The sequence below is a fragment of the Plodia interpunctella genome, chromosome 20 (assembly GCF_027563975.2).
Source record: "Plodia interpunctella isolate USDA-ARS_2022_Savannah chromosome 20, ilPloInte3.2, whole genome shotgun sequence".
NCBI lineage: Eukaryota > Metazoa > Arthropoda > Insecta > Lepidoptera > Pyralidae > Plodia > Plodia interpunctella.
In genome coordinates this window covers 3,583,971-3,598,920 of record NC_071313.1, presented here as the reverse complement: position 1 = coordinate 3,598,920, position 14,950 = coordinate 3,583,971, and the positions used below count along the sequence as shown (strand labels likewise).

Sequence of the window (14,950 nt, the reverse complement as noted above, 5' to 3'; positions counted from 1 at the left end):
GTTAGAGAGAGCAAATAGTTGTAGTTTTGTTTTGTATACCTGTTTTATTTCGGCATCAAAATCTGCTATCAAAATTTGGCTACATTTTAAAAAGTGTAATAATACAGTACGGTCGTGAATGTTTTTGAGTAACCTAATTTCTTTAGGTTTTAATAACAAGTAAGTAAATTACAATGCATTGGGTGTGTGAAACACATTAGATACTATTAATGTATAGATCACCTACTGATACGATCAATATAAGTGGATTAAAGAGCTGTAAAGGTGCATTTCGTTCACTGTCACACGATCTCTTTTTCAATATCGGTATATTTAAACTAAAGATCGTTCGGTTATATGGATTCAGTGAATACTCTCAAGGTAAGGGGTTCAAATTTGCAAGTAAACATTTCAACTTTGTATTAAACTCTTAATAAATAAGTTTGCTTTAATAAACTTACGAGTAGACTTAATTCCAGAGTTGTCTGGAACCCAATAAGATGATCCGCCGCTAATCAGATATTCAAATTGAATTGGTAGCGAGCCTCCTGACTACAAATTGGTGTTCGTAAATAAAGCCATTTTCGGTTTACAGACGAACAAATTTATATGGTTCGCCGAGGGCGTCGCTGTTCGTTAATATATTTGTCAGAACATATGACTCTTCGATATGTTTCCCAATTTTGGTCAACGGGTCAGGTATCCGTATATCCATATCCATAAGCATATTTTGCTGTAGACATTGAGTAATCGTTTTGTATATATTTGTTTTGTATATATACACTAATACAAATAGACTTACTTGATAAGTAGTTTTATAAATACCAGACGAATTAGTGTGCTGCAGCTAGGCAAAAGGCAATAACTCTGAGAGCTTTCTGCACGTTAGTATAGAAACACAGATTTTCAGTTATTGCCGTCAACGTAGCGAGCGATAAACTTCATAAAAATGACAATGTAACTACTCTAAAATAAATACATTAAATAAGAAAAAAAAAACGACCGAATCGTAAATACAATTGTCTAAACAATGTTATTTTAGTTCGAAAGTTAATTACGCAAGTGAATTTCCCAGGAGCATAGATGTGCGGAGTTACTTGTCTAACCTACAAAAAGTGTGTACGTGATCAATTCCATCAGTAATGTGCGCCCAAGGTTGCAACCCCGCCCTGTCAGCAAGCAACAGACTAGTTGTCTTACTGCAAAATAAAAGGGTTATGATTATTAGCAATTTTTATCCCACTTTTACTAATTATCCATATAAATTTGTATTTATTATTACGGAACAGGTGTCTTCAATAAAAAGACAGGAATATATCCGGCGCATGCTACGCCATAATACGTTTCGCCGCGAGCGGGGCCGCAGGCCGCAGGCCGCAAACATTAGTAAACTAAATAGTGTTCAGGTTCGATTAGTGTTCAGGTTTCCTCACGATGTTTGTCTTCACCGAAAGCAAGTGGTGGCCTATGAAAACTACTACACAGTCATATTGTTATACTCATATGGTTTGAACCTGGGACCTTTCGGTCGGTGCAGGTGTCTTTTGATAGCCTAAAAGGATACTCGAATACCTAGTTAAGATCATGTTAAATTGTAAAATATGAAGATGAACTAAACTCATCAATTTTCTCGTTTTTATTGGTTACTACCCCCTAATTAGGGTATTAATACTCTCGCTAAAATTAAGCAACCGCGCCTCCGGAATCGTTTTGGGTCGAAATAACTATTAAACCAAAATAGGTGTTTGTTATCCCTTATCTCTGAAAACAACGGGTATAGCTTATAGCTCTAATTCGTAAAATTAAGTCCAGTATCTAATAAGGGAGAGTGCTTTGGAAATACCAACTTTACAGTTCCTAAATATAAAGCTTATTCTATTGGCGATAGAAACTATGTATATATAAATATATATAATCAGACATTGAACATAGCTTGCTTTAGTTATTTATCAATCAATTTATATAGATACCTACTACATTTTGCTACATGCTATCGGCCCGCCCCGGCTTCATTCGTGTAAAACCATAATAAATTATACACATAAAATCACATTATAAGTATATTTAAAAAACCGCATCAAAATCCGTTGCGTAGTTATAAAGATCTAAGCATACATAGGGACAGACAGCGGGAAGCGACTTTGTTTTATGCTATATGATAATAATAAAGAAATATTAATTGCAAAAAAATACTACCATTTAAACAAGTATAACGCTTATCTACACGACAAAAACCTAAATTATAAAATACCAAATTCTATATTTAATTTATTAACGAACAAAATCCTATATCAAAATTATAACAGATATATCTGTTCTAACTGTACTAATCTGGCCAGTGACACAAAAATCCAAGAAGACAACCGGCGAAAAAATCTACATTACCAATCAGCGGCCAACACCGTAGACTCACCAATCGAACCACACACACACTACAATAATATCCGGAACTTTTAAAAATAAATGTGTTTTGAAATTAGAACCTTATTTTTTTTAAATACGTACGCGCGCGGTCGTAATGTCGCTTGGAACCGGGACGCCGCCCCGAGTGATCGGGAGGCGAGTCGTAGCGCGAGTGAACGCCGAAGCGCCGCGGTCGCCCTTATACACTAGCCCTCAACCCCAGCTTCAAGGCGGTGGGCGGAAATCTATAGAGCTGTGCTATGTGACAAATTTATGTGTTAGTATGTATATCAATGGATCTTAAAAAGCCTTGGAGATAAACAAAAAGAGAGGATGGGAATCGAAGAATGGAGATGAAAATTATGTTAATTCTAATCTAATAATAATGTTTGAGATAAAAGTGGTTAGAATTTGGTGACACGTGGAATAGGAGTAAAGTTAAAAGTTATATGAATAAAAGTTGTATGTATAATTCATATGAATTAACGCTACCAAACGAAGCCTCGTAGACTAGCCAGCATCGCTTCGTGAAAGATCCCTTGTTGAAGTAAATTACCGGTGGCAGGTGATACAAAGACAAAACGTTGTCAATGAACCTGTTATGTCAAATATATTATCTCGAGTGAGGTTACCAACATATTAACTTTAAAGTTAAAAACTTGTTGGGTTATTGAAAATCTCTCATGTGTGTATACAATTAAGAAAATATATAATATTTTACAAATATACAATACAATGGGTGGTTTTACGGATATATTTGTCGGATAGATTCACCCATAGATACGGCGTTTTCTTAAAATTAAACAGGCTTCATTTTACACTGTCAATATTTCTCGATATAAGAGTAGCGTAGACCTATATTTTATCCTGGAGGTATTATCAACTCTATATTTATACAATAACGTCATCGAGCCTCGCCAACACCGCGGTTGTCAACCGAATGCTATTAGCCGTCATCTGGGGACTGTTAGCACTGCCCCGGAACTGGACACGTTACACCGAATAGACACATTGTGAAACTTCACGTGGAAAACTACCAAGTTGTCAACAAAGTGTTATGACAGCATTAAAAGTGAATGCTGTGATAGATTAGAAGTGCGTATTGTGAGTTCCTTGCATTGAAAGAACTCGCCATCTGCACTAATTCGTCATGTACACACTATATATTTTTAATGATGATTTGAGTGTTATGGAAAATTGAATATTTTCGACAAAAAAAACTATCTTCGAAGGTTTTAAGCAAATTAATGTTACGTGCGATCGAAGGGTACGATTTAACTTTTTCCATTGTGAATTTCTTTGGATGCGGAAACTGTGATCTTCAAAAAGATTGGAGAAAAGTGTGAAATTAATTTCGATTTCATGAGAATCGTGCTCCTGATCTTTTAATTTCGCTTTAAGATGATAGAAACTTAACATATAGACGACCTCGTCTATATGTCTGTTAAGTTAAATATACATTTTCTTGATTGTTAACTGCATTTTTCATCGTTGGAGTATTATATCTTATTTTTATAAAAAAAAACAAATAAATTCTAAAATGAAACGACAACGTATTTATTACGTATAAATACGTACGTGCTATTGCTAACACTGATGTCAGATGTTATTCAAGTTACCAAAGGGCCTTCCTATCGCCATGTGAAGTAGTCGCATACACACTTAATAATTTGAGTTAAAAATTAAATAGTAATGCGCGCGCAGGAATCAAAATTAAATGACTGTGTTTAATAGCCATTGGCTGCAGCGCGGGGGGTCGCGGGCGCGGGACGTGCCTATTGTTGTGGTGTTCTGGCGTAGACATCCGACCCGGATGAAGCTTGCCTTCAAAGTTCTATGTGTTGTCTGAGTTCGACAACACACATAACTTGTTTGTAGCTCTTCTCACGGTGCACCGGCTGATGGCTATATCAGCCACTCTTGGAACTCCGTCGGGGTACAACTTAGCAATGCGTCTAGTCTAGTCTCCAACAGAGCGATGGGGAGCGTCATCCTTATTTATGACATTCAGAAACAGATTCTTGCAGCGCACTTTCCACTTTGTGGGCTACTGTAGTTCTCCGACAAACTCCATAGTCCACCGTTTCCAAAAATGCTGTCTAACCTGCTCTCTCCTTATCATCAGGTCCCTGAAGATCAAATGTGTATTTTTAAGACCCAATTTAAATGGAATTTAGCCAATTTGACACCTGCTTCAAAAAGGCCCCCAAAATATATACTTATTTCTTTGGATGGTGCGACAAATTTTTTACCATTGTCTATCTATATAATGGTAAATATTCATCAGACCAGACGGCATTTAGACCAGATAGTGATATTATTCAGACAAATTCCTTTTGAACAGGTTTTGGCATAGGACCAAACCAAATGGGAAAAAAGGGATAGAAGCCATTATTTTATCCTATCGCTCGCTATCGCCGGGATATGTCCGCATGTTTCCGGTTGCGTTCGGCGCTTTGACGCTGAGAAACCCAGAGTCAGGCTAAAAATAACTTTAAAAATCTGCTGTAATTTTATAACCTTCCACCTTTCTGACGTCAACCCTCCATTGGAAGAGATAGCTGTCGCTGTGATACTTGAGGGCTCGAATAAAATAAACGCTGAAAGTTAATCTGAAATATTTAGCACCAATTCACTTACTGCCTTTAGACGTATCTTCTATATTATTAGTCATGACACGACAGTATGTCAGTCACACGATATCAACATATCACGTGACTTATTAACATTGCGATTACTCAGTATCGCTTTCAAATTCTAATCCCCTGTCAACGTACATCGATTAATTTTCCCTATTAATGGCACCCTGGCAAAACTATCACTATAGCAATCAAAAACCTACCTTAGTATAAACAGGATAAGGATAATATATTGAATATTATTAATGGAAAGGTTCTGTACAGACGTCAAGGCAAGTTTTGACAAGGGGTACTATTGTATGCAAACATTACTCTACATGACGTCGAAGGTCTGTACGTAGAAGCGGTTGGCAATATCAGATTTTGGATCCCTATCAAAAAGGTTCAAAGTTTGAATGTTGGGCAAATATTATGTGCCATCGAAAGAGATTTCCCTCGTTTCTAAGCTATTTATGGAAAGGTCACGTAATCTTTTAAGAGAAAAACCTTGACTGGAAAAAAATCTCGGTAAAAAGCATCTAATACAATATAAAAAAATATCATTACATTGTAAATAAATATCAGCCTAAACAACAGTCAAGGTTTTCTGACAAAATGTTGAACGTAACACGCACAAAATTAAAACAAAGTACATTTTAAACGGTCGGGGACGCCCGGAGGCATCTAATAAACGTCTTTCAGGGCTGTTGTGTACACAGAAAGCAGATTATAATGCTCCCCGAATAGTAACGTGGCAGCGGCTCTCAATGTGTGGCGTGTGGTTTCCGCCGTAGAATAGGACTATAACCATGGGAGGAAATGAAGAGATCATTTCCTCCTGTAGATATCATAGAAGTCGACGTTCGGTATAAAGCTCAACAGCTTCAGAACAGCAGCCGCGAGGCAGCAACAGAAAAATTAAATTGTGTGTCTTTTATTCTTTCTATATCAGCAATGATTTTTTGTTTAATTGTGCCGCCTATTACAGTGGGAAAATCCCCCTTTTGCTATCCTTTAAAACATCCCTTGCTTTTATTTAATAGAATGTTTTTATAATTATTGGCAAAAAATAAAAGGAGTTCTTTGTGTATCTGAAAATTTTGGGATCCACTGACAGAATTTTCCTGCTATATTTGAAAAATCTGTTTATAAATTATACTGCGAAATTGTTTTTATTCAGCTCTAAAAGAATAATATGAATATAGGAACAGACATAAGTAATAAACTCACACCAAATAAGACTAATAATTTAATAATATTTTTATTAATACAATGTAGAACCTCGTATGATAGTTTTATGACTAGCATAAAATAGTACTCATATACTTTCTAGTCTTATTAAAATAATAATCAATTCATACATATTATCACACCTGTTTTCTATGGGAGTATATTTTTTATTAAAAACTATTTCGTTTTGTATAAAATAATTTTCCTTCGTTAAAAGTAATTAACAAAACACCTTATTTGTTTTTGATTCGCCAAAATATTACACAATATTACATGTTATAATTAGGTCTGCTGGTTATTGCAAAATTGGTTACAATTACATACGCCAGAGTAATTTTGTATTTCGTTAAGAAACATTAAAATTACCCTCGACTACAAATATAGAGCATATGCAAGACTAATTTCATACTAAACAACAGGTATACGCGCATATACCGCGTTTTATAGTTTTTATTTACCAGACTTTTGTATATTTCATTTAACGCGAAAGTTTTAAAGTTGTTAAGAAAAATTTCTACATTTATCAGAACAATTTTATGTACAGTTGACAGCACATGAAGCAACCTAAATGTTTGTATCATGCAAGGATACTGCAGGATATTTTTACATGCGATCGACTTTACAGTCAACAGACGATTAACTTACACATATCAAACACAAGTTGACCACTATAACTACAGAGAGAAAGAGATAAAATGAGTTAGAACAAAGACATATCTACATATTTTATTCATGAGAAAGGATACAGTAAAGTACTTACTATAAATACTTATTTATAGTATTTAAAATAAAACACAGGTAACTAATCATAAATTTTCAAAATTACTCTAAATAACAATAATAAATCAAAATTAAAACTAAATTATCTAAAAATAAATACAAATTTTGACAAAGAAAGAAAGAAAACATTTATTTGCCAAAACATGAGTACATATATACAAATTGATATCATAATGAATTAAACCTACATGTTTTACCGAATATAGGTATGCAAATATAAATAAATAAAGAGGCTCCTGTTTATTTATGCTATCTGGATATATGGATATTATATATATGATATATGGATATTATCTGGATATAATATATGGATTAACGCTATCCACTACAAATAACAAAAAAATAGTGTTATAATGTATACTAGCACTAAATTCTATCCGAGTCTATAATTAACGAAATCATTTAAAGTATAATAACATTTATCAGTTAATAAAGACTTTTTAAAGGTGCTTTTTAAATAGATTTAAATTTAAGCTTTTATATTGATTTGGAGTTTTGTTGTAAAATTTCGGTGCCATACATACTATGCTATTACCGAGTAAAGCAGTTTTTGATGGGTGCATGCATAATCGATAGATATCTCGATGATTCCTCAATACAACATCAGCTAGACGAGGGAATAAATGAGCATTGATTTTCACAAATAAAATTAAAACTAAAGTATAAATAAATAATATTAATTTAAATAAAAAATATAATATACCACGCTCTATTAAATAAGTTTGGTTAATATCATGTTGCACTTTAAAGAAAGATACTTTGTATATCATGCATTATGTATAAATATTTGTTGTATCACATCACTGTCACTGTTATATTGTGTACATAAATAAATAAAGATATACATCTGTAATCTATCTATTTCGTGTCCCCAGCAAGACGCCATTTTGTACTTACAGCGAAACATTAGATACGCAACAACCGCAAAGCGCCTTTTATTATTCACTCATTAAATTTTACGTACGAATGATATGTACAGTTTGTAGAGGCGCTGTGATTCTGATGGTGAACACATGCCGATTTACTTGTTCTGTTTCATTTTGTTTAAATATTTTTCTTTTTTGTGTCTTCGTCAGTCTCTCTCATTTTCCCGTGTTCACGGTTGCATTCGGTTTGTGACGTAGCCCACACCGCTTTTCACATATATATTTAGATAGGATTTCCTGTTAAGATATAAACTATCTTATCATATTATATAAATTAAATATATCTTTGCAGACTTTTTTTATGTAAGTAAAAATAAAATTACATTATTTAAAACTAGCGACTTGCGGCCCGGCTACGCATAAGGTCAATAAACCTTCGGGAATAAATTGTCTAAATAACAGAGAAAACTGTCTTAAAATCTGTTACGTGTTTTTACTATGTAGTGAAAATGTGTTTATATTTCGTAGCTTCGTAGTTGCTACGACTTTTGTAGCATTAATTAGCTACGTCGCGTCGTAGCTTAGTACTACGACAAGAGTTGTGGCGTAGACCTTGCTACGCGCGTGATTCAACTTATGCCAAGAAATACTTCATTCGTTCGAGAACTGATAGTGTTTTAATATAGTTTTACATAAATATTTTTTTTTATCTTATTTATTTATATAATATTAAACTGCAACGAATTGAAAATAACAACTATTTTAAAAAAGAATAAGAATTATATACAAATTACATATATTCACAAAAATTCCAGTCCTGCAGTTTACCTTGAGGTAGCGTACCTAGAAGGCTGACAGCATTTACCACGTTAAATAGCAATGCTTTTTCTCTGGGTGAGATATATGCCAGCCTTTTTGTCACCTGTTACCTCAATGATTTTGGTGGAGAGGTTTTATATAATTTATGGGCCTTATATAATATATTTATTTACCAAAGCCCCAATGTCGCAACCCCAGATTGCATAAATATGTAAAAAATATCAATATTGGCACATTTACGTCATTTGAAGCTTTCGATAGCAGCTTTTTTACTTAAGATACATGTGAATGCTAAAAATAATTTTATTCACTTATATGTATGTTTCTCATTGTCACGAGCAAACTTTATCCCAGTAGCGATTGTTTCATTGCTGTGACTGTACTGAAATATTTTGTAACAGCTTTCACAGAAGCTTTTCATTTTAACAGTAATAAAACCCGATGTCTTAAGTGCTGTCCGTCAGTATTTCGAGGCTGTTGAGAAATTTCACTCAAAACTTATTTATTTTATCATGTTTCGGGTCAAGATATTTGAGCGTCGTAGAGTTTTAAGACGACATTAATTAGGGAATTTGCATTATCATACTTTTTCAACGGGTTTTACGTCAATCTATTTACCAAATGAAAATATTCACAAAATATACTTCTATAAAGAAATATCAAAATTTGAAGGGAAAACTGTCCATCAGTCTTGTGGATTAACTAAAATATTTTTCTGCTAAGAAAATAGAAATACCAAGTTTAAGTATAAAGGACGATGAGTTTCATAAACATTAGGGTTGAATTATTTATGTTTTTGTGACCCTTTTATTTATCCATACAATATTTTTATATTATTCATACAACTTAGAATCCATGTCACATGAATAAGAAAAATAAACTTTTTAAATTTAATCACATTATTCTCGCAATTATCTAAAAAAAGTAATCAAACTTGACTTATTTGGTACAGCTAACCAATATTATAGTATTCAGTTCGTATTTGTTTATAAGTATCTTTTTTAAAAATAAAGTTTAATAAATAAATGAAGATAAGTACCTTTTTTTAAGAAATATTCACTTGAAAATCGAAATCTTTGTAAACATTGCAAATAAAATATTTATTTTATGAATCATAATTACATTATGTCGAATGGGCTAACATTGTGGTGTATATTTGAATAGAAAGATACGTCAAGATTATGTCTAACTTTAAAGTACCTAACGCCCACATGCTGTCCCTTTTTCCCATTGCGTGTACACATAGTATAAAAAAGAGAACACGTGTGATCGCACTGACGTGCATGTTTTGTGTTTCATGGTGGTTACTAATTATAAACCCCTATGCGATAGACAAATAGGTACGAGACTATTCGAGTTGTACAGTCAACAGCACATCAAGTTACCCTTTTTTTTTGTTTACCCTGGGAAAAGCTTGTTACGCACTGAGTGTGGGACTCCTGGGCCGCTAGTCGGCCCAGCCTACCCACTAAACCCCTGGGGCGTTTCCACGCTGCCGTTATGAGAGACATCACGGCATTTCACCGCGACGCCTCCCCGGCCGGCCTTTCGGCCCCGACCTGGGCGAGCAGCAAGCACAAGTGCTAACCACCCGCCTTACGCCACGCGAGCGTGGCGCGGACCATCAAGCCCGCTCCGCGCACCAGTCAGAAAGCTAACGGGGGGAGCGGGCATCACCGACTGCTGGTCCTGAAGGGACCAGCGGTCACAACACATACAGGACACACACAAAATCTTGGGTGCCACAGGGTCCCAAGTCTGCCCCTGTACGGGCGCAAGAGGTGATAGGCAGGTGACACCCACACATTGCACCCGATACAGAGGCAGCCACCCTTCGGCCGCAGAGGATCGTCGAGAGACATACCGACGCTCCCTTCCCCAGCGGCCCCACCGCACCGTGTTCAGCGCCACGGCCGCGGAGGACAAACCCCCGCAACCCCACCTCTGGTCCCCTCTGGTTTCCACATCCAAAGGCTGGTGGCGGGTCACCAGCCAATGGCAGTACTATCGAAGGGACCGTCCACCAGGCCCAGAGTACCCACCAAAGTCTCTGGGCCTTGGGTTCCTCTTGGTTCACCGGGGTGGCTGGTTGTGTCAGACCAGCCCCCCCCGGTTACTAAGCCCCACCATCGCGACAAGATGGGAACCCGTCGGGGGGACTTCAAGTTACCCTGCATGAACCTCTATGCCGCGGTAATAGGGGGGCGAGTTTCCAATTACTTTGGGTAGGTTGATGTGCTGTTGACCGTACGACGTAAGCCGACCACCTGTAGGCGAACTTGCCAGCAAGTTTCATTGTTATATGCGAGCGGAGTCGGAAACTTTACTTTCTATTGAAATAGTTAAGATTATTAACGCAGTGCCTACGGTATTAATTAAAATTATTAGTTATTGAAGTAGTTCATGCCTTTCCATCGCTTGTACTGTTATTTTGTATGAACAATGTTTCTACAGCACATAGGTTTATCTTTTCTTGACAATTTTAAGGTTTTTGATTTAATATTCTATGACGGTGTTACAGACCCCAATGTAATCAGTAACACGCAATGATGTAAGATTCCGTTATTATATATTCCATTATTTATAGTTCATTCTATGTAAGCAAGGTGTGGAAATTCGACTGATTTTCAAAAATACGCAAGAGGTTCAACTGAAATGTAAACTCCAAATTGTGATGACTGTGTTATCATAAAAAAGTTTACGCAAAAAGATTTATATAACTTACAAACGATTAATTTCGTCGTCGACAAACCATCGCGCGTTCTAAAGTCAAATATCGCCATCTAGTAAAATAAATCTTAATTTTTAATATTGGCAATTAAACAAGCTGTTTAAAGGAACAACAACGGCTTTAAAAATAAACACCGTATCATAAAATATGATTGAAGCTCAGGCATGTGAATTTCACAAAAATCGAGAGAATAAAAACAAAGTTGATGGAACTTTGCGGAAAATATGCTTTGCATCTATAAAAGGGATATATCAAAGGAAGTATTTAGCACAGGGTACATTTTTAAAGTGAGTACATTTTTATTGAACATATTTGCTGTCAGATTACTCAAGTTTTGTCTTAGCTATTACCGTAATGATTCTGGTGGTGTCTAGTACCTATCGGGACATTTTTTCATAGAGTTGTTCATATGCTAAATTTACATTCAGTCAAGTGAGCAAGTGATGAAGTGAACTGAAAAATATGATAAATCATTTATGGTCGACTATTAAGACACGTGAAAGAGTTTAGGGTTTTACCCAACAGTAGGATCCTACTGTGCTTCTAATATTTAAAGCAATGATTGGACGTTAGTTTGTGAGTCAGGATGTTTATTATACCAAATAGATTTCGATAAAATTGAAGGTAGGATATAACCTAGAACAGTACACAGGGTGCTTATGTTTTAAATTCCCACTGAAGCCGAACTAGCTATTTATAACCGATATAAAAGCTACATATAAAAGCGTATAAAATAGTGGAAATTATCAAAGTTAAAAATGTCAACAGTACTCTGAACAAAAGTAAACCTAAACAAACAGAGTTAGCTCGAATCGAGTTGATATCACTCGTTTATTGTCCGTCGGAAAGTTCCCGAGTATCGATTTGTTTTCGAACAAATATGCAATATTAAAGTTCGTAAAACCTTTGTCCCAAATGTTAATAAATCTGTCCTGAATGAAACCGTGAGCTGAGATGTCAATCAAGACCAGACAATAATTGTCTATTACTCTATGTTTTATTGTTTTAAAGTATAAAAGTATTTATTAAAGTATTATACCCAAATTTATATGCAGATATAGTATTAATTTTATTATGTATGTTGTATTGATGAATATTAAGGCCCAAAAAATGGTACCACATGATGTATACGCTTTTAAATATAACAAAAAGAAAACGACCGGAAAAAAATTGAAGAAAATATGATGTCCTCAACGGAATGTTATTGTATTAATTATATTAATTTTGAAGTAAATATAATCGTCGTTTTACATGACATTATTGTATAATAATCATGATATGCGTGACCGAATGATGTACCCAGGATCGGCTCCTGGCAAGGTAAAAATGATTTTTTTGTCACGTGTTGAATGCAATACGACATATCTGACGATAATAAAATCCTGATTTAAAATTGTTTTTTTTTGTAAAAAATTGCATATACAATACAGTCACAGTTCTACGTTGGACATTTGGTGCAATTTGAATATAATAATATCAAGTCGAGAATCATTAAAATGAACCAGCATTTTATTGATATAAAACTCAAAGAGCATTGATTCAAGTGATAACTATTAATATCATCATTTGCGTCAATGGGAAAGCTCAATGTTATAGGGAGACTCGCATATTCACCACAACTTTCATATACTCGTATGAACAGACGTACAAACAAACCAGTGGTATTGGAATCGGCTATTGTTCGTAATCCGTACGCAGTACAAACGACGTATATATGTATTTATCGATTGTCGACTGTGTTCAATACATGCCATATAAGTATTAACTTACTGCATGGTAAGTGGGATCAATGTACTATTTTCAAATAATAATTTATTTGCCCACGAAGTGTACAATCTCTGCATGTTCCCTGTTTCGTTCGGGGTTGTTAAGCCGCGAAACCCGGGGTTAACGTAAAAAAAACCTTAAAATTTTGAAGATTCGGCCTTAAAATTTTGATCTAACAACCAGCCACTTGGCTGACGTCAACCCTCCTTGGGAATGCTATGGTCAGGTGACTAAGGGACGTACGATATCCACAGGAAGATATGGAGGGACTATTCTAGGGCGGAACCACACGCCGTCATTGACTTTGACCTACGTGCCGCTGACGTATACACAAAATTGCGTTGTTCTACTGGTGGAACTAACCCTTAATATAATTCGTTTCTAATGTTCAGTATTAAGATACCCGCGATAGATAACAAAATAAGAATAATTTTAAATATCCATAATATTATACCTATTAGAGATATTTACTTTCCCAGTGCCCAATAATGGCAAAATTCGTACTCGTTTTGAGTGCCAGTATCGGAATAAGAGCTACAAAATTTTATTGCTCCCATAACAGTATTCATTTTTAGAATTGTGATATAACTAAATGTCTGAAAAAATGCCAAATGGTATTTTCAACCGTAAATGATCCGACAATATAGGTTTTTTATCTTTTTTTTACTTTCTGATAACTTTCCTTACTTACATTTTAGGTTATCATGATAATATAATATAAATATAAATATATTAGGACAAAATCACATAGATTGAGCTAGCCCCAAAATAAATTCGAGACTTGTGTTTTGGGATACTAACCCAAAGATATAGTATCTTTATTTTTATAACAAATATGTATAGGCACACACTTTACCACTGCGCCACCGAGGTCGTCATGGGTGTTGTTATTTATTTATATATTGCACAAATTTATTATTATTGCTACAAGCATTCTTTAATGGTCAACCATTGGGTTGTCAGAGAGTGCTATGTGGGTGCAAATAATAATATTATGATAAAAAGCTTTTTCATAGTTAGCAAGGAGCACTCTTTACTTAACTATATACTGTGTTATAAGGAGGTGATGCTAATCTAGCTAAAACCTACTCTTGTAATTAATATTTCAACAGAATGTACATGAAAACTCAGAGTGACAGTATCTTTTCCGTCTTCATGAAAAGGTCAGGATCAAAAAATAAAGACATATGATACAGACGAAAAAATGACTAAATCCGATTACGTCATACCCCGCACGGATCATCATACGCGCACGGATACACGGATTACGTACATTCATCATTGGAATTATCCCAATGAAACGGTAAAATGTACAACTATTTTCCGGGATAGCGCGATAAAAAGTGATTTTAAGGCGGAACATGTGGTAGATTTACTACATATTTACCCTTACTCGTTGTAGATCAACCACTTCAAAGATCATCACGGAATTTGATCTAGAACAGGTTTGTTTATTAGCTTTAGAACTAGGTACGTCTTAATATCACTAGACACCGGGTATTATAGATCCATTTAAGACACATTTTTCATTGTCAATAATCCCTGTAACTGCCGTGTCGTGCTGTGGGTATTGGAGTTAGTCCAAGACCCTCGCGTCGAAGTTCTGGCGTGTGGTGCCCGCCTTGAATAGCACTACTCCATATCTTCCCGTGGATGTTGTAAGTCTAAGGGATATAAAGCCAAATACAACTGATAGGCAACATTAGCACTCCCAAATAGGGTTGGTTGATGGTCGTAAAACCACAGCTGAATCTGAA

The 14,950-nt window shown here is 35.2% G+C and overlaps 2 protein-coding genes across 3 annotated transcripts in view; one reads left to right on the top strand and one right to left on the bottom strand.

The window, feature by feature from the left end:
- The window catches only part of LOC128678890 (U8-agatoxin-Ao1a-like), a 37,331-nt gene extending 34,752 nt beyond the window's left edge, over window positions 1-2,579 (bottom strand). For both annotated transcript variants that reach the window (XM_053760783.1, XM_053760785.1), the window contains exon 1: window positions 2,485-2,579. The gene's annotated coding sequence lies outside the window, so the exon portion shown is untranslated. The remainder of the gene's footprint in view (window positions 1-2,484) is intronic.
- The window catches only part of LOC128678888 (uncharacterized), a 240,575-nt gene that overhangs the window by 200,520 nt on the left and 25,105 nt on the right, over window positions 1-14,950 (top strand). The window lies entirely within an intron of this gene.